This window comes from Manis javanica, chromosome 4, assembly GCF_040802235.1.
Source record: "Manis javanica isolate MJ-LG chromosome 4, MJ_LKY, whole genome shotgun sequence".
Taxonomy (NCBI): domain Eukaryota; kingdom Metazoa; phylum Chordata; class Mammalia; order Pholidota; family Manidae; genus Manis; species Manis javanica.
Window position 1 is genome coordinate 111,101,000 of NC_133159.1, and position 21,941 is coordinate 111,122,940.

The window sequence follows — 21,941 nt, forward strand, 5'->3', positions numbered from 1 at the left end:
AAAGAAAGTGTGCATTACGATTAGCATGTATAATGTGGGAGACAGCTCACAGGAAGGTTTGCACAACGCAGAGAAGACAAGTATTGATTCTACAGTATCTTACAATGGACAGTGACTGCAATGAGGTATCTGAGGGCATGTTTTTGATGGGAGGAGTCTAGTAAACATAATGTTACTCATCTAATAGTACATTAATGACAGAAAGATAAGACAGAGAGATAGATAGATAGATTATAGTGAATGAATGAACGAAAACATACATTCATAAAGAAAGAAAGAAAGAAAGAAGAAAGAAAGAAAGAAAGAAAGAAAGAAAGAAAGAAAGAAAGAAAGAAAGAAAGAAAGAAAGAAGGAAGGAAGGAAGGAAGGAAGGAAGGAAGGAAGGAAGGAAGGAAGGAAGGAAGGAAGGAAGGAAGGAAAGAAAGAAAGAAAGAAGAAAGAAAGAAGGAAAGAAAGAAGGCAGCAGCCCAGTTTAAAAAAGGCACATGCAACCCTATGTTTATCACAGCACTATTCACAAGAACCAAACTACAATTATGTAAGCAACATTATGGTTACTAGACTGCCCAGATCATCAAGTCCCCCCCACATACCCCATTACAGTCACTGTATATCAGCACAGTAAGACGCTGTAGAATCACGACTTGAATTCTCTGTGCTATACTGACTTCTCCATAGCAATCCCCGCCACACAATGTGAGCTATTCATAGTGCCACCTTTCCACCCTTCTCCCTACCTTCCCAAACAGCCTTACTAGTCCCTTACCCTTTGTTAAATTGGTGATGGGGCAAGTGTACTAAACATAATGTTACCCATGTAATTGTAGATTAATGATAATTAAATGAATGAACAAAAAATGAGTAGTAGAATGCAGCAGACCAGTTTAAAAACAACATGTGCACCCCTGTTTATCCCAGCACTATTCAAAACACCCAAGCTCAGTGTCCATCAGTTGATGAACAGTCGAATATTATGCAACCATATAAAGTAAACAAATCATACCATTTGCAAAATCATGTATGGAGCAAGAGGGCATTATACTCAGTGAAATAAACCAGGAGGGGAAAGTTTAGTGTAACTACATGTTACTCATGTAGTAGTACACTGATGATAAATAAATGAATAACAAATAAATAAGTAGCTAGCTAACTAACTAAACACATTCATACCGAAATAAATAATAGAATACAGCAGTGCAGTTTGAAAAGGAGATGTGCACTCCTATGTTTATCACAGCACTATTCACAATAGCCAAGGTAAGCGTCCAGCAGAAGATGACAGTGGAATATTATTCAGTCATATGAAGAAATGGCATTTGTGGCAACATGGACAGAGGTAGAGGGTAATATGCTCAGTGAAATAAGCCACACAGGGAAAGAAGAGTGTGAAATGATTTCACACTCACCTGTGGAGTATCAGAAAAAAGAAAAAGAGTGAAGGAAAAAGACAGCAGCAACCTCATCGACCCCAGGAATGGACTCATGGTTACCAAAAGGAATGTGACTGAGGAGCATGGGTTGGAAGGCAGTGAGGAGAGGGAAAATGGGGCATTACGAGTAGCACACCTAATGTGGGTGGGCGGCAGGTATGGGGAAGGCAGCATAACACAGTGATGATCAGCAGCACTTCTACAGCATATTCCTCTGCTGATGAAGAGACACTCTTATGGTCCATGTGGTGATTTTTGATAATGGGGCTTGTCTAATAACCATAATGTTGCTCAGGTAACTGTTTAGTACTGACTCCAAAATAAAAAGAAACACACAGTACCTTGGCTCTGGATTCCGTTTTCCCTGATGTTGCCAACTGGGTCAGTATCCACGACATCGGAATCACAGCTACACCTCTCAGTACACACATTCTGTCTCTAGGAGAGAGGCACCACTGTGACATCGTGGAATCTCCAGGCAACAGTGATGCTCTTGCAAACTCCACCCCCAAATTGTGGGCACTGGCCACCCGTGGGGAGCTGCATCATCTTAGCATATACTAGTGGTTCTTGAATACATATATGTATATATATACATATGTATTTATATAATGAGTTCACTCATCATTGGAGTATCAGAACAGAGAAAAAACTGAACAGCAGTCTCACAACACCTACGAATGGACTAAAAGACACCAAAGGGAAAGAGACTGGGGTAGATGGGTGGGAATGGAGGGATCAGGGAAGGGGGAGCAAAGGACACATTAGAATCAGCATATATAATGTGTGAGGGGGGCACGGGGAGGGCGGTACAACAAAGACAAGACAAGTAGTGATTCTACAATATGTCACAATGCTGACAGACAGTGACAGCAATGGGCCAACTGGGGTGACCTTGTTGATGGGGGGACTCAGGTAAACATAATGTCACCATGTAATTGTAGAATAGTTATAAATAAACAAATAGATGCAGATAGATAGATGATAGATAGATTCATGTAGATGATGGTTAGATGATTAGATAGAAATATAGGTACATAGGTAGGTAATAAATGAATGAATGAAGGAAGGAATAAATACATACATACATACATGCATACATACATACTTACATAAAGAATGAAAGTAGCAGCACAGTTTAAAAAAGACACGTGCACCTCTAGGTTTATCACAGCAGTATTCTCATTAGCCAAGCTAAGTGTCCATCAGAAGATGAGCAGTGGAAAATTATTCTGCCATATGAAGAAACAAATCCTACCATTTACAACATGGATGGAGCTAGAGGTTATTATGCTCAGTGAAATAAACCAGGCGGAGAAAGACAAGTATCAAATGATATCACTAACCTGTGGAGGTGGAGAACCAAGAGAAACTGAAAGAGCAAAACAGGAGAAGAATCACAGAACCCAAGAATGGACGAACAATTACCAAAGGGAAAGGGACTGGGGTGGATAGTTGGGAGTAGAGGTATAAGGGGAGAGGGAAAGAAAGTGTGCATTACAATTAGCACGTATAATGTGGGAGGCGGTTCACAGGGAAGGTTGCACAATGCAGAGAATACAAGTATTGATTCTACAGTATCTTACTATGCTCATGGACAGTGCCTGCAAAGGGGTATCTAACTGTATATTAACCCCAGAAGGATAACACAGATAGATAGATAGATAGATGATAAATAGTGAATGAATGAATGAAAAAGTACATGCATACATACATACAGAAAGAAAGAAGGCAGCAGCTGAGTTTAAAAAAGACACACGCACCCCTATGTTTATCACAGCACTACTCACAGTAATGTCAGTCTGCTGCTGTTTTCCTCTTCAGTTTTATCTTTGTTCTGATACTTCAATGATGCGTGAAATCATTATGAATAGATATATGTAGTCAGGAACCACTAATGTTTGCTAAGATGATGTAGCTCCCCACAGCTGAGCAGTGCCCACCATCTGGGGGTAGAGTTTGCAAGAGCAGTACTGTTGCCTGGAGATTCCATGATGTCAGAGTGGGGCCTCTTTCCTAGAGAGAGAATGTGTATGCTGCAAGGAGCAGCTGTGATTCCTGTGTTGGGGATGCTGACCAACTGACAACATAAGGGACAATGGAATCCACAGCCAAGTTACTGTTTGTTTCTTTTTAGTTTTGGTGTCAGTACTAAACCATTACCTGAGCAATGTTATCATTAATAGACTACCCCATTTTCAAGTCCCCACCACATAGCCCGTAAGAGTCACTGTCCATCAGCCCGAGAATATGCTGTAGAAGCTCTAGTGATCATCAACTTCCCCATGCCCGCCACCCACCCACATTAGGTGTGCTACGCGTCATGCCCCATTTTCCCTCTCTTCCCTCCTTTCCAACCCATCCTCCTCAGTCACATTCCCTTTGGTAACTGTGAGTCCATTCTTGGGTTCGGTGAGGTTGCTACTGTCTTGTTCCTTCACTCTTTTTCTTTTTTCTGATATTCCACAGGTGAGTGAAATCATTTGACACTTTTCTTTCTCTGTGTGGCTTATTTCACTGAGCATAATACCCTCTACCTCCGTCCATATTGTTGCAAATTGTAGGATTTGTTTCTTCATATGGCTGAATAATATTCCATTGTTCATCTTCTGATGGACACTTTCTTGGCTATTGCATATAGTGCTGTGATAAACATAGGGGTGCACATGTCTTTTTTAAACTGGGCTGCTGTATTCTATCATTTATTTCTGTATGTATGTATTTAGTTAGTTATGTATCTACTTATTTATTTCTTATTTATTTATTTATTGTTAGTCCAGAACTACATGAGTAACATGTAGTTTACTAAACTCCTCCCATCAAGGAGATGCCCCCATAAACACCATTGCAGTCCATGAGCATAGTAAGATACTGTAGTATCAATCCTTGCCTTCTCTTCCCTTCCACATTATACATGCTAATCGTAATGTGCACATTCTCCCCCCCACCACTTATTCCTCCATTCCACGTATGCACCTCAATGCCTTTTCCTTTGGTAACTGTTAGTCCATTCTTGGCCTCTGTGAATCTGGTGCTGTTTTGCTTCTTCAGATTTCTCTTGGTTCTCCTTCTGCACAGGCAAGTGCAATCATTTGATATTTGTCTTTCTCCTCATGGCTTATTTCACTGAATATAATGCCCTCTTGCTCCCTCCATATTTTTGCAAATGATAGGATTTGTTTACTTCATATGGCTCAATAATATTCCACTGTTCATCTAGTTTTGGACACTGAGGTTGGCTATTGTGCATACGGCTGTAATAAACATAGGGGTTCACATGTTTTTTTTTAAAACTGGGCTGCTGCATTGTATTATTTATTTACTCATTCATTCATTTATTTCTTTATCATTAATCTACAATTACATGGGTAACATTATGTTTAGTACAATCCCCCCATCACCAATTTACCAAAGGGCAAGGGACTAGGAAGGCTTGTCGGGAAGGGAGTGAGAAGAGTGGAAAGGGGAATTAAGATTAGCTCACATAATGTAGGGTGGACTCCTATGGGGAAGTCAGTATAGCACAGAGAATTCACGTAGTGATTCTATAGCATCTTACTATGCTGATGAACAGTGACTGTAATGGGATATGGGGGGGACTTGATGATCTGGGCAGTGTAGTAACCATAATGTTGCTTATATAATTGCAGATTGGTCATTGTGAATAGTGCTGCTATAAACATGGGCGTGCATGTGTCTTTTTTAAACTGGGCTGCTGAATTCTTTCTTTCTTTCTTTATGAATGAATGTACATATTCATTCATTCATTCATTCATTTTCTGTCTTTCTATCTATAGATCTACCAATCTATCTTTCTGTCATTAGTACAAAATTAGATGAGTCATATTATATTTACTAGACTCTCCCCATCCCGAAGATGCACCAGATAACCCATTGCAGTCACTGTCCATGAACATAGTAAGATACTGTAGAATCAATACTTGTCTTCTCTGTGTGCAACCCTTCCTGTGACCCCACTCCCACATTATACATTCTAACTATAATGCATGCTTTCTTTCCCTCTTTTCTTATCCCTCCATTCCCAACTATCCACCCCAGTCCCTTTCCCTTTGGTAACTGTTAGTCTATTCTTGGGTTCTGTGAATCTGGTGCCATTTTGCTCATTCAGTTTCTCTTGGTTCTCCACCTCCACAGGTTAGTGAAATCATTTGCTAATTGTCTTTCTCTGCCTGGTTTATGTCACTGAGCATAATACCCTCTAGCTCCATCCATGTTGATGTAATTGGTACGATTTCTTTTCTTCATATGTCAGAATAATTTTCCACTGCTCATCTTCTGATGGACACTTAGCTTGGCTATTGTGAATAGTGCTGTGATAAACATAGGTGTGCACATGTCTTTTTTAAACTGGGCTGCTGCATTCTTTCTTTATGTATGTATGTATCTATGTATGTATGTATTTATTCATTCATTCATTTATTATCTATTTTTCATCTATCTATTTATCTATCATCTATCTTTCTATCTGTCTAATCATCTCACCATCATCTATATCTATCTATCATCTATCTATATCAATTTATCTTTATTTATAATTAATCTACAATTACATGGTAACATTATGTTCACTCGATTGCACTCATTACCAAGGTCCCCCCAGATACCCCATTGCCGTCACTGTCCATCAGCTTAGTAAGATACTATAGAATTACTACTTGTCCTTTCTGTGTTGTACAGCCCTCCCCATGCCCCCCATGACACATTATATATGCTAATTCTAAGGTGTCTTTTGTTCCCCCTGCCCTGATCCCTCCATTCCCACCCATCCACCCCAGTCTCTTTCCCTTTGGTAACTTTTAGTCGATTCCTGAGTTTTGTGAGACTGCTGCTATTTTCTTCTTCTGTTTTTTCTTTGCTCTGATACTCCAATGATGAGTGAAATCATTACATATAGATATATGTAGGGAAGAACCACTAATGTTTGCTAAGATGATGCACCTCCCCATGGCTAGGCAGTGCCCGTCATCTGGGGGTGGAGTTTGCAAGAGCATCACTGTTGCCTGGAGATTCCATGATGTCACAGTGGTGCCTCTTTCCTAGAGAGAGAATGTGTGTGCTGTGAGGAGCAACTGTGATTCCAGTGTCATGGACACTGACCAACTGACAGCTTCAGGGAAAATTGAATCCACAGCCAAGCTACTGTGTGCTTCTTTTTATTTTGTTGTCAGTACTAAACAGTTACCTGAGCAATGTTATGGTTACTAGACTACCCCCATTATCAAGTCCCCACCACATAGCCTGTAAGAGTCACTGTTCATCAGCCCGGGAATATGTTGTAGAAGTGCTACTGATCATCACCTTCCCTATACCTGCTGCCCACCCACATAATGTGTGCTACTCGTAATGCCCCATTTTCCCTCTCTTCCCTACTTTCTAACCCATCCTCTTCAGTCACATTCCCTTTCGTAACCGTGAGTTCATTCTTGGGTTCAGTGAGGCTGCTGCTGTCTTGTTCCTTCACTCTTTTTCTTTTTTCTGATACTCCACAGGTGAGTGAAATCATTTGACACTTTTCTTTCTCTGTGTGGCTTATTTCACTGAGCATAATACCCTCTACCTCCATCCATGTTTTTGCAAATGATATGATTTGTTTATTTCATATGGCTGAATAATATTCTGTTCATCTATGGAGGGACACTGAGGTTGGGTATTGTGAATAGTGCTGTGATAAACATAGGGGTGCACATGTTGTTTTTAACTGGGCTGCTGCATTGTACTATTTATTTATTCATTCATTCATTCATTCATTCATTCATTTCTTTATCATTAAACTACAATTACATGGGCAACATTATGTTTAGTACACTCCCCCAATCACCAATTTACCAAAGGGTAAGGGACTAGGAAGGCTGGTTGTGAAGAGAGGGAGAAGGGTGGAAAGGAGGCATTACTATTAGCTCATGTAATGTGGGTGGGAGTACTACGGGGAAGTCAGTATAGTACAGAGAATTCATGTAGTGATTCTATAGCATCTTACAATGCTGATGAACAGTGACTGTAATGGGTTTTGGGGGGGATTTGATGATCTGTGCAGTCTAGTATCCATAATATTGTTTATATAATTGTAGATTGGTTATTGTGAATAGTGCTGGGATAAACATGGGGGTGCATGTGTTTTTTTTAAACTGGGCTGCTGCATTCTTTATGTATGTATGTACATATTCATTCATTCATTCATTTATTTTCTGTCTACCTATCTTTCTCTCATTAATGTATAATTAGATTTGTAACATTATGTTTACTAGACTCTCCCCATGAGCATAGTAAGATACTGTAGAATCCCTACTTGTCTTCTCTATGTTGTGCATCCCTCCCTGTGACCTCCCTCCCACATTATACATGCTAATCATAATGCACGCTTTCTTTCCCTCTTCCTTTATCCCTCCATTCCCAACTATCCACCACCGTCCCTTTCCCTTTGGTAACTGTTAGTCCATTCTTGGGTTCTGTGAATCTGGTGCTCTTTTTCTCATTCAGTTTCTCTTGGTTCTCCGCCTCCACAGGTTAGTGAAATCATTTGATAATTGTCTTTCTCTGCCTGGTTTATTTTACTGTGCATAATACCCTCTAGCTCCATCCATGTTGTTGTAAATGGTAGAATTTCTTTTCTTCATATGGCAGAAAAATTTTCAACTGCTCATCTTCTGATAGACAGCTTGGCTATTGTGAATATTGCTGTGATAAACAGGCATGCACGTGTCTTTTTTAAACTGGGCTGCTGCATTCTTTCTTTCTTTATGTATGTATGTATCTATGTATGTATTCATTCATTCATTCATTTATTATCTATCTTTCTATCTATTTATCTATCTATCTTTCTGTCTAATCATCTAACCTTCATCTATGTAACATCTATCTATCTATATCTATTTATCCTTATAATTAATCTACGATTACATGGTAGCATTATGTTCACTCGAGTCCCCTCATTGCCCCCACCCCCCCAGATACCCCATTGCCATCACTGTCGATCAGCATAGTAAGATACTGTAGAATCACTACTTGTCTTTTCTGTGTTGTATAGCCCTCCCTGTGCACCCCCTCACACATTAGATATGCTACTTCTAATGTGTCCTTTGCTCCCCCTGCCCTGATCCCTCCATTCCCACCCATCCACCCCAGACTCTTTCCTTTGGTAACTTTTAGTCCATTCTTAGGTTTTGTGAGACTGCTGTTCAGTTTTTCCTTTGTTCTGATACTCCAATGATGAGTGAAATCATTATATATATACATATATATATATATATGTATATATATATATATATATGTATATATATATATATATATATATATATATGTAGGCAAGAACCACTAATATTTGCTAAGATGATGCAGCTCCTCACGGCTGGGCAGTGCCCGCCATCTGGGGGTGGAGTTTGCAAGAGCAGCACTGTTGCCTGGAGATTCCATGATGTCACAGTGGTGCCTCTTTCCTAGAGACAGAATGTGTATGCTGCGAGGAGCAACTGTGATTCCGGTGTCGTGGACACTGACCAACTGACAGCATCTGGGAAAATGGAATCCTCAGCCACGGTACTGTGTGTTTCTTTTTATTTTGGAGTCAGTACTAAACAGTTACATGAGCAATGTCATGTTTACTAGACTACCCCCATTATCAAGTCCCCACCACATAGCCCATAAATGTCCCTGTCGCATCAGCCCGGGAATATGCTGTAGAAGTGCTGCTGATCATCACTGTGTTATACTGCCTTCCCCATGCCCGCCATCCACCCACATTAGGTGTGCTATGCGTCATGCCCCATTTTCCCTCTCTTCCCTTCTTTCCAACCCATCCTCCTCAGTCACATTCCCTTTGGTAACCGTGAGTCCATTCTTGGGTTCGGTGAGGTTGCTACTGTCTTGTTCCTTCACTCTTTTTCTTTTTTCTGATACTCCACAGGTGAGTGAAATCATTTGACACTTTTCTTTCTCTGTGTGGCTTATTTCACTGAGCATAATACCCTCTACCTCCATCCATATTGTTGCGAATGGTAGGATGTGTTTCTTCATATGGCTGAATAATATTCTGCTGTTCATCTTCTGATGGACACTTACCTTGGCTATTCTGCATAGTGCTGTAATAAACATAGGGGTGCACATATCTCTTTTAAACTGGGCTGCTATGTTGTATTATTTATTTCTGTATGTATGTTTTTAGTTAGATAGCTACTTAATTATTTATTTATTTATGTATTTATCATTAGTCTACAACTACATGAGTAACATTTCGTTTACAAAGCTCCCCCCATCAAGAAGATGCCCCCAGATACACCATTGCATTCCCTGTCCATGAGCATAATAAGATACTGTAGAATTCCTAGTTATCTTCTCTTCCCTTCCACATTATACATGCTAATCATAATGTGCACATTCTCCCCCCACCTCTTATTCCTCCATTCCCACCTATGCACCTCAATCCCTTTCCCTTTGGTAACTGTTAGTCCATTCTTGGCCTCTGTGAATCTGGTGCTATTTTGCTTCTTCAGATTTCTCTTGGTTCTCCTTCTGCAGAGGTGAGTGCAATCATTTGATATTTGTCTTTCTCCTCCTTTCTTATTTCACTGGGTATAATGCCCTCTCACTCCCTCCATGTTTTTGCATATAATGGTATTTTTTTTACTTCATATGGCTGTGTAATATTCCACTGTTCATCTATTGATGGACATTGAGGTTGGTTACTATGGATAGTGCTTTGATGAACATAGGGGTGCACATGTTTTTAAACTGGGCTTCTGCATTGTACTATTTCTTTCTTTCTTTCTTTATCATTAATCTACAGTTACATGGGTAACATTATGTTTAGTACACTCCCCCCATCACCAATTTACCAAAGGGTAAGGGACTAGGAAGGCTGGTTGGGAAGGGAGGAAGAAGGGTGGAAAGGGGGCATTACAATAAGCTCACGTAATGTTGGGGGGAGTCCTTTGGGGAAGTCAGTATAGTATAAAGAATTCAGGTAGTGATTCTATAACATCTTACTATGCTGATGAACAGTGACTGTAATGGGGTATGGTGGGGGGGACTTGATGATCTGGGCAGTCTAGTAACCATAATGTTGCTTTTATAATTTTAGATTGGTTATTGGGAATAGTGCTGGGATAAACATGGGGGTGCATGTGTCTTTTTTAAACTGGGCTGCTGCATTCTTTATGTATGAATGTTCGTATTCATTCATTCATTCATTCATACATTCATGTTTTTCTCTCTATCTACCTGTCTATTTTTCTGTCATTCATATACAATTATATGAGTAACATTAAGTTTACTAGACTCTCCCCATCACGTAGATGCCGCAGATACCCCATTGCAGTCACTGTCCATGAGCATAGTAAGATACTGTAGAATCATTACTTGTCTTCTCTGTGTTATACAGCCCTCCCTGTGACCCCCTCCCACATTTTACATGCTAATCATAATGCACACTTTCTTTTCCTCTCCCCTTATCCCTCCATCCCCCACTATCCACCCCAGCTCCTTTCCCTTTGGTAACTATTAGTCCATTCTTGGTTTCTGTGAATCTGGTGCTGTTTTGCCTATTCAGTTTCTCTTGGTTATCCTTCTTCAGAGCTCAGTGCAATCATTTGATACTTGTCTTCCTTTGCCTGGCTTATTTCTCTGAACATAATACCCTCTAGCTCCATCCATGTTGTTGTAAATGGTAGGATTTGTTTTTTTCTTATTGTTGCATAATATTCCATGTGTATATGTACCTCCTCTTTTTTATCCATTCACCTACTTATGTACAAGTATGTTGCTTCCTTCTTGACCATTGTAAATAGTGCTGCAGTAAACATAGGGTTGCATATGTGGTTTTCAAACTGGGCTGCTGCATTCTTAGGGTAAATTCCTAGGGGTAGAATTCCTGGGTCAAATGGTATTTCCATTTTGAGTTTTTTGAGTTACCTCTGTACTGCTTTCCACAATGCTTGAACTAATTTACATTCCCAGAAGCAATGTAGGAGGTTTCCCCGAATGGCCTTATTTTTAACTTAATTACCCCTTAAGCACCCTATCTCCACATATTTTCACATTCTGAGATACTTGGAGTTAGTCAAAATAATTTTTTGACAGAATTCATCCAATAACAGAAGGTAAAAATAAAACCCGGAGAAGCAAAGTGGAGAATTATGGTGCTATGTTCTGAGTTAGGGAAGCCTGGAGGAAAAGAGTGTTCAGGAGAAAGATTGGTAACTCTGTTTTGAACCTATTGAGTTTGGGGTTACATAGTAAATATCCAAGTGAATAAACAGATACCTTGGTCTGTAGCTAGGAAGAAAGTCTAGGTACACATGTAAATGTCGGAGTTTCCACATATAGCTAGTAAGTGAGGCTGTGGGAGGGTAGGTGTTTGCTTAGGGTTGCTATTAGAGAGCGGGGAAGAGAAGGGTCCAGACGGCAGTGTGCAGGGCACAGCACCTGCACTGAAGGGGTGGAGGAGGAGCCAGTGAAGGAGACGAAGGTGTGGCCCTTGGTTCTCATCAGGCAACGTCCTGGAGAGTAGGAATGCCTGGTAAATGGCATGGCTGCTCTGGAAGCTGTGTCTGATTTGGTTGGGTTAGGACTGCGGGCCAGGGGACCTGGTGCTTCTGCAGGGCCCATCTTCATGGTGCTCCTCAAGGAAGCAGCCCTGAGGTCCCCTTGGTGAGAGCAAACATGGTCTCTTGGAGACGGGTCTGCGGTTTGTTCCACCATTCCTTGGTTGTCAAGTCACCACGATTCTGAAGCTGAGGAGTTTCTACTCCCTTTAAAAGTTTTGGTTTAAGCCAAATATTTACAGTTTTTCCTTAAACACCAAGTGCTGGACTAAGTCCCACAAGTAGTTTGGGGAGGTTGGGGTTCCTATGGCCAGGATCCTCACTGAACTTAAACCACCTCATGATGTAACTGGCCTGTTGCTAGGCTACTGCTTCCATACCTTTAGAAAATAAGCTATTATTGCAGTATATAGAGAGCTCAGCCCAGTGCTCTGGGTGGAGACAGAGATGCTAGTGCTCAACCTACCACTGGGAGAACGAGCCAGGTAATAAACCCTTTCACCCCAAAGGTTATTCTGCTGTCAATTTCTTTGGTCACACTGAATTCATAGCAGACTTGCACGGGGCTGAAGCCCATTAGCAAGACAATTGGCATAGTTAGCAGGGTTTATTGTTGACCAAGGAAAAAGACAGGCTGCCCTTCTGGGAGGGGTGCTTCAGCAGGCTGCCCCTGTGAATGGGGAGGCAGTGGATCATCCCCCAATGGGTATGTGGTCTGAGGTGGCTTGCCTTCTAGAGGACTGGGCCCCACCCCAGGACTGGAGGCAAGTTGAGGTGACACCTGAGGCAGTAGGAGTGGCCCTTGGTATAGTAAATAGGTCTTTTGAGAGACAGAGTGCCCCTGAGGCAGCAGGGCCTGTGGGTTGGCTGCTTCTCACAGTCTCAAAAAAGTCTACAGAGGAGACCCAAGAAATGGCAGCATGAGAACACGAGCTACATTCTTCTGTGGATTCCCTGAGAAGGGAAACGGCATTGATGCAAGAGGAAGCAGCACGAGAGCACTGGCAGCAAGGTGCCATTGGAGGTGAGATGGAAGCACTGCCAGGTGCTCTGAAGGAGGAAGAGGCTATCAAGGAAAAGGATGCACAGGCAGAGGTGGCATGAGAACGTCAGCTGAAAAGCATTGAACTGTAGGTAAGAGACCTTCTGAAGACTGAAGTAGCACTGTTGTGAGGCACAGTAGAGAATGTAAAGGTTGTAGCAGAGGAAGCACTTGGGGGAGGGGAGAGAAAGGTGCCATCAGCCCCAGAAATGGAGGAGCTGGAGCAGGATGAAGGGGTGGTGCCAGAGGCACTGGCTCCTCCTGTATTGAAAGCACACCCAGTGGCTGTATAGAAAATAAAGACCCAGCATCTGAAATATCCCCAAGGAGTGGTGTGGCACAAACACCCACACTAGCCAAATGGGGTGCTTACCTACAGCTGCATAGTGCCCTCTCTAGTAGCCCCTTGAGTAAAGAACATCAGCGTTTGTTGGGGCCAGTGACATATACTAGTGGAAAGTAGAAAGAACTTGCTTTTGAACCATTTGTAGCAGAGAGACCCCGAAAGGGAGCCCTGAGCCCCATAGACATGTTAACACAGATGGCTACCTCCCCTATACAACCGCAAGTACAAAGCAAGGAAGAATCACTGAAGCCAAGGTGCGGCCACCATAATAACATCCTGCTGCCAGCGCCACCTGCACTGAACCCCAGAGACTCCAGTGAGTGGATGTGGCCTTGGACCTTTTGACACATGGACCAATGATGGCTGGCTCTCCTGGCACCTTGGGGATAAGGCCTGGAAGCTGGCCTCCTGTGTATTCCTAAAATAACAGCAGTGTGGCCCCCAAAGGTCACAGTAGTATATCCTGAATGGCCAGAAGGTAGGAGCATTTTACCTGGGAACTTTGTTTTATCATATGGCCAGTGCATGCACCTCCAATAGCACTATATATAGACCCTTCAGTAGCCCCCATAGGGAGAGGAGTAAAAGTATGATATACTAGACCTGGAAGGGACCCCCTTCCTGCTACAGTCTTATCACAGGACCACTGTCTCTCATGCATCCTACCTGATGGACAAGATTTGCCTATGTGGGTGTCATTAAAAAGTGTCTAATTGCCCCTAAGGTCTTTGTGGATTGGGAACCTCCTCTGACTTGAGGTTTGTTATGCTTTTTGTTCAAAAGATTGCATTTTAATTTTTGTTACTATCTCTAATTTGTTGTTCATTATTGCCCCTAAGGTCTTTGTAGATTAGGAATCTCCTCTGGCTTGACGATTATTATAATTTTTGTTGCCTGTATCAAAATCTTGTATATTAGTTTTTTGTTACTATCTCTAAGTTGTTGTTATCCTCTGTTGCTGTTGTAGAATCTGGGTACAGTGCTCCAGCTTTCTCGCACAAGGACCATTGCTGAAGATTACAAGCATGTATATTGGAAGGCAAGAATCCTGGAGGGGTGCAGTGTGGGGAAATTGGGGTTCCTATAGCCAGGATCCTCAATGAACTTAAACCACTTTATGATGTAACTGGCCTGTTGCTAGGCTATTGCTTCCTCAACTTTAGGCAAGAAGCTATTGTTGCACTCAGCAGAGAGCTTGGCCCTTTGCTCTGGGTAGAGGCAGAGGTAGAACAAGCCAGGTAATAAACCCTTTCACCTCAAAGAAAGATTTTACTGCCATTTATTTGGTCACACTAAATCCATAGTGAACTTGCCGGGGGCTGAAACCCATTGGCAAGACAGTAGTATATGTTCAGTGAATGGTAGCCAGAACTGAGCTATAGTAGCTATCATTCAGCCTTCTGGAACAGGCTATATTAGATATATTAAATGTTATTTATAAAAAAGGACATGATTTCTAAATAAAAAACATTTCTAAATAATGTTTCCTCCCAAAATTTATGTCAAACCTAATTCCCACGTTTGGTATTTTGAGTCTTGGCCTTTGAGAGGCGATTTGGTCATGACAGTGAAGTTCTTGTGAATTGGATTAGTACCCTTATACAGGAGATGCCAGAGAATTCTCTGGACCCTTGCATCATATGCAGGCACATTGAAAAGTGGCCATCTGTGAACACTCAATCTGCTGCTGTCTTGAGCTTGGACTTTCCATCCTCCAAAACTGTGAAATATAAATTTCAGTTGTTCATGAACCAGTCTGTGGAATTCTGTTACAGCACCTGAATTGATGTAGACAAAAAACTTTCTTTGTTGAAATTAAAAAAGGATCTTAATGCATGATAATAGGTTTGTATATTTGCTAATCTCACGCACACATTAGCTTGTAAATATCTGCTAACCTAAGGACCTGGTTTGTATTTCATAAGAATGAAGAATAAGAAGAAATAAATTCTGACTTGCTATTTAATTATACTTTCTATTGTGTATTTGGATGATTTAATTCCCATTGACTTTTAAATTAAGCAGTTTATGTATCAGACAGTATATTTTGAGCATTTCTTTAGACAAATCCCTAAACAACTTAAAAGAACCAGACTAATGTTGGATATTAACTACAGCATAAACAGTGAAGTTCATCATATACCTTATAAGAGAAAGATGATTCCTGAGTCAGAGTCCAAAGAAGTGTACAAGTGGAAAGTTATTTGACAGTCTGTTCCCTTTTAAATTCATTCTTATCACATCATTTATCACAAACTATGAGAAAACTATACGTAAGGATTAGGATTTGAAGGTCACATTTTTTGATAACATACCCACTAGGCTTTTTCTAACTGTCCAATTGTCCAGATATAGGTAATTTTTCACATGGACTACACACATATTTTTATAGTTCTCAATAAAATCCATTTCTAGGAGGTCCTGGTCACAGTTCCCAAAGGAAAAACTTTAAAAAAAAACATGTATTATAAAGAAGTTCCTGGGTCTCATCATCTTCCACACAATTTGACAGTGTTTGATCTCAGAAATCAGTAACAAAGCTTAAATATTTCATGCCATCTCTGACAAGACTGTAAGTTAAAAGAATGTCAAGCTGCTTAGACTTAAAATGAAGGCAGGCTTCCTGGCAGTCACCCTTTTCCCACCACTGACAACTCCAGCCGTGTCCAGAGAGGGTCTGAGCTAACCCCCAAAGGCATGAGAGGGAGGACCCTCGGAAGTGGGACGCATAGTGGAGGATGGGGAAAGAGAAAAAGAGCAGTTTCAAAACCAAGAATAGAAATAAGCAAGTAATTTTTCCAACTGCTTCAATACAAAGAGAATTCAAGAAAAATTAGAAATACTTTCTCAGTAAAAGATGGTAAATATAATAAAAGAGGCACCCTTTCAGAATCAAGTGTTTTTAACTTAGATGCAGTTGTGCTTCTGTGAGGAGAGGCACTCCAGATCAATGTGTTCCAATTGCATTCTAAACACAGACCACATTTCATATTATAGTTTGAGGAGTGGCCATACAAACCTGCTTGACATTTGGCCTCCTTCCAAATCCAAGCAGTGGACTCAGAGAGAAGCAAGGTGACATCTCTGATGAACTGATTTGAGGGATGAAAGCAAGATTTAGGAAACTAATTGAATTTCTTATCTAATTTGCCCTGTTGTAAAGAAATGAATCTCATTTCTTTCTTAGAAGTAAATTGTAGAACTAGGGCTCATCTGTGTTAATTTCTATATAGATATCTGATTATGTTCTTTCCTTTATACACATTATTATATCTGTATATTCTCCTGTAAAAATACTAAAGTGAATAATCACAGAAAGATTATTGTTAATCAATTCAAATCACAAATTTCTATAGAGGCCAAGGATGAATAAATAATGGTATTTATATTGTTACAGTAGAATACCATTAATACAGATCAGTTTAGACATACTATTTTCAAAACATGTCTAAACACCATTCCTCACTGAGAAGAACCAGGGCCCTCCGGTAAAACAGTCAATCTCAGGGCTGGAACAGGAAACGTGAGATCAGCCTGGAGCATCTTGGGCCAGGAAACACTCACAGAATCAGTGAGATGTTTCATAAAGACCTGGGAAATCATTTTGAAGAGCTTACTACTGGTCATATCTGAGACAATTTAGACCCTCGATATAAATAATAGTAATAAGGGAGTTTAATCCACTGAGCTAGGAAAACCTGAAGCAATACAGTTATAAATAAACAAGGAGATTGAACATCTGGTGAAGAACTGGTATTTACATAGTCTCACAGCACATCCCAACAAAATATTTGGTAATTACAAAAGGAAGAAGAACAAGACTATGGGTATGCCTGGCAGACACTAACATGATCAGGTGATGAGCGTGAACATGGCCAGTGATGGGACAGATGCAGACTGGGGCCACTTGATGGGATGCCATGAGGAGAAGCCAGCATTCCTCCTGGCTATTCCTGCTGCAGATGTATGATCTGAATCAAATCATGAAGAAACACCAGACAACTCCAATTTAGGGACATTCTACAAAAATACTGACCTGTAACTTCAAAAGTACTAAGGCCATAAGAGTGAAGGAAAAACTAAGAAACTGTTGCAGATGGAATAAAACTAAAGAGATATGACAACTAAATGCAACCCAGATTCTGAACAGGATTCTTTTGCTATAAAGGACATTATTGGGACACTTGGCACGTGGGGCCTAAAAATTAGGTGGTAGAGTCTTACTCATGTTAATTTCCTTACATTGATGGCTATCATAGGCTGAATTATGTGCTCCTCAAATTCACAGGTGGAAGTCCTAACCCTCAGCACCTCAGAGTTTATTTGGAAATAGGGCCTTTAAAGAGGTGGTTAAGTTAAAATGAGGTGGTGGGGTGGGCCTGCTCCAGGCTGACCGGCGCTGTCACAGGAAGGGGAGCTGTGGACAGACAGAGCAGACAGGGAGGTGTGCATGTAGAGAAGGCCATGGACACACGGCAGAGGTAGCCAGCCGCCAGCCAGGAGAAAGGCCCCAGAGGAAACCAGACCTGCCAGCTCCTGGACCTCCAGATGTGAGCAAAATTAGCTCCCAGCATCTGGCCATTCAGTCTGTGGTGTTTCGTTATGGCAGCATTTCCTTTCACTACTCATGCCACTTCCAGACCATTGGTTTTCACTACTGAATGATAATCCCTGCTCAGATGGACCCTGCCCTGTCACTAAACCACTTTTACCTTTCCTCACCTCTGTGACATCTGCTTTCTAGTCACTCCACCCTATTCTGAACAGTTTACTGACCTGGCTCAAATTCTTCCCCAGCACTGCAAATACAGCCCCAATGCCCTGTGCCTTAGGTGGCTGTTGACCCAGGGCTCCAGCCTCATGACTCACCTCAGAGTTCTACCGACTGCAGCCTCAGGCCCTCCATCTGCCCCTTCCCATGGTCACACTGGGGATACTGCTCACCCACAGCTTCTGAATTCACACTCGACTTTCCATAACCTACTAGCCCTCCCTTTCTTTACCCTCACAGCCACAGTCCAGCAATCTCAGCCAGATTTTCCTTCCCCTCACCCGTCTTCTGCTGACCTATTGGTTTCTAGTGTGTCTGTTATCTCTCCTGTCTTGAGTCCCTGGAACCACAGTCTATCACCCCTTACCCTCCCTTGACTCCTTCATTATAATGATTATATTCAAAAGTCCTATTATTTATTATTTCATAACTCTTTCACTAGCACAGAGCCTCCTTAAGAGCAAGGACTGCAGCTCATTGAGGCATCCTTAGAGTCTAAAAGAGTGAGCCTCTGATGAACCTCACACTATCTTAGATTCATTGAATACTTGTGGAAGGAATAGAGGAGAGAAAAAGGAAGACACTTTCTTCAATCCAGAAAGTAAGAACTCCTTATTTAGTCTAACAAGTTTAAACCTGAAACAACCTTTGAGAAATGTGTATATTATAATATTTCAGTAAATCTGAAAATTTACTATTTTCAACATTAGAGAATTAATTTAATGCTTACTAGTAAATCTGTGTAACAGAATAATGAGTAGTCAATGCAAGGATGCTCTAGAAGAATAAACATTCTTGAAAAAATTCACATATATTATTAAGTATAAAAAGTAATTACAGAACAGTATAATCTCATGTTGGTAAAATATGTAGTCATAAAAAATGACTGAAGAGAAAGTCTTTGTGGTCTTGGATTTTGGAGATGACTTTAGATACACAACCAAAACCAGGATCCATAAAAGAAAAAAGCTTGACTTTATTAAAAGCAAAAAATTCTGCTCTGCCAAAGGTACTGCTAAGAGAATTAAAAGGCAGGCCACAGAGGGGGAGAAAATATTTGTAAAACACATATCTCATAAAGGACTTGTATTCAAAATATGCAAAGACCTCTTAAAACTCAACAAGAGGAAAACACACAACCCAATCAAAAAAATAGGCAAAAAATCTGAACAGCCACCCTCACCAAATAAGATGTACAAATGGGAAATAAGCATACGTAAAGATGCTCAACATCAGTTTGCATGAAGGAAGTACAAATTAAAAGAACAATCAGATCCCACCACCCAGCTGTTATAATGGTTAGAATCCTAAAAACTAACCATCCCAACTGGTGTTGAGGATGTGGAACAGCAAGAACTGTCATTCATGCTGGTGAGAATGCAAAATGGTATAGCCATTGGGAAGAGTTTCTTACAAGGCTAACAATTGCTCTCCTGGATGCATATCCAAAAGATTTGAAAACTTACATCCTGCATTGGAAATGTTTATAGCAGCTTTAACACAAAAACCTGTATGTGAATGTTTATAGAAACTTTAAAGTAAAAATTGACAGCAATCAACTTGTCTTTCAGTAGATGAATAGATAAACAAATTTTGGTCAAATATTCAGTGACAAAATGTGGACTTTTTAGTGATAAAATGAAATGAGCTATCAAGACATAAAATATGACTCTTAAATGTATTTTGCTCAGTGGAAAAAAAAACCGATCTGAACAAGCTATATACTATATGATTCCAACTATGACCTTCTGAAAAAGAAAAAAACAATTCTGAAAAGATCAGTCATTGACGAACAAGCTATATACTACATGATTCCAACTATGACCTTCTGAAAAAGAAAAAACAGTTCTGAAAAGATCAGTCATTGGCAGAGGTTTGAGGAGAGGGTAGGAGGGTTGAAAGTAGAACACAGGGTATTTTTAGGACAGTGAAACTCTTCTATATGAAACTGTAATGGTGGACACACAACACACTTGTCAAAGCCCATGGAACTTCACAGCACAAAGAGGCAACTTCAATTCATGCAAACCTAAAAAATCACTTACAGTGTCTCGAGATCCCAGCAGGGGATCTAGAATGTGACAAACAAATCCATGGGTTTTACAAATGTCTGAAACTACTTCACTAAAAGGAGTGGGAGGAAAAATGTTTGTTAAGTAACTTTAGAAATGAGTGAAAACAGTAAGATAAAGGTGAATAAAGGCAAAAGAAATTACTTATAAATTCTGTAGTCTAGTTAATGTTATTTCCCATAGGAGTAGCCATTAGCAATTCTGATTCTGGTATACATGGATACTAGAACTGGACCATTATGTCCTCCCTCTGAAAGGGTCTAAAATCAATGACACTGCAGTATCAAAGAGGACACCTAACACCCAGATCTCGCTGTCTAATACCATTTCTAATAAAAAGACCATGGTTCCTTGGAAAAATGGCTGACTAGGACTGAGGCCAGGAAGATGAGTCTAGAACCATCTTGCAGTAGCAGAAAGTAAGAAAGTACAAAAAGAAAGAAAGCTTATGATTTTGGGATATGTCAAAGGTCAAAGACACAAGAACCCAACTGAAAGAGCTCCCAGTGGCCAAAACCAGAAAGTTTTGAGCAAACAAATAAATGTAGAATTGGATTACAACCCCAAGTATAAAGTTCATACTGAAATGAATGAATGAGAGAGGGGACAAATCTCCCATGCAGAAGAATCCCGGATAATTCACACAGACACCCCACCATCAGGGAGGTGGAACATAAGTCCCCACTCCATACTCTGGGTTGCTCATAGAAACGTCTTTCCAAAGAGTACAGTGTGGGGAGGAGGAGAGGAGAGCCACTTTACAATGAAGAGACTTGGAAAACATTACTTCATCTGGACAATCAAGGTCAATGTGAATAGTAATAAGTCATGTGCATAGTACGTGTCCTTGATATGGTGGAGTCAGAATGGCATTTTACCTCCGTGGTCTTCCTTCCAAAAACCCATAATTCCAGTCTAATCATGAGGAAAACATCATCCAAGTTCCCAGTTAAGGGAGAGTCTACAAAATGAACCACCAGGACTCAAAAATGCCAAGGTCATCAAAAACCATCACCACCAAAAAGGACCTAAGAAGACATGATGACTGAATATAATGTGGTGTCCTGGATGAGATCCTGAAACAGGGAAAGGACATTAGGTAAAAACTAAGGAAATCTGAATAAAGAACATTATTACATTAATAATAGTACATTAATATTGGTTCAGTAGTTATAACGAATACACCATACTAATGCAAGAGGTTAATAATAGGAGAAACTGGTAATGGGGTATGTGGAAATATCTACACTATCCTTGCAACTTTTCTGTAAACTTAAAACTTTTAGAAAAGTATATTTGAAAAGGAAGAAACAAAACTGGAAAGGTATGCCCCAAAACTTATCAGTAGTTGTGTTTTAGTGATCGGATTTCAGGTGATTTTTCTTTTCGCTCATCTACATTTTTAAAATAATGCTATTGGGTTTTGCTTTTCAGCTCTTGAAGGCTGGACATTAAGCCTAATACTCTCCAGCATTCCATCTCTTGCTGCTTCAGGTAGCTAGGGCTTTTAGCCCTTGTTCAACAGGTCATACCTGTTACCACCTCCAGGGATGGAGCCCCACTGCAGTGAGGATCCCACCACTGGGATGGCAGTCCTGGAATGTCAGTCCACTGTGTGGTTTGTAGGTGTTAGAGATGCCAAGAAAGACATGGTTCCCACAGACACTGGATGGAGCAACACTTTATTCACACAGACACGAGTCAGAACAAGATCAGCCTCAATA

At 40.7% G+C, this 21,941-nt stretch overlaps 1 long non-coding RNA gene across 1 annotated transcript in view; it reads right to left on the reverse strand.

The window, feature by feature from the left end:
- The window catches only part of LOC140848730 (uncharacterized), a 42,479-nt gene extending 39,123 nt beyond the window's left edge, over positions 1-3,356 (reverse strand). Inside the window, exons 1-2 of the long non-coding RNA XR_012129842.1 lie at positions 3,221-3,356; positions 1,772-1,868 (exon numbers count right to left, since the gene is read on the reverse strand). This is a non-coding gene — a long non-coding RNA (uncharacterized lncRNA). The remainder of the gene's footprint in view (positions 1-1,771; positions 1,869-3,220) is intronic.
- Between the last annotated feature and the right edge of the window lie 18,585 nt (positions 3,357-21,941).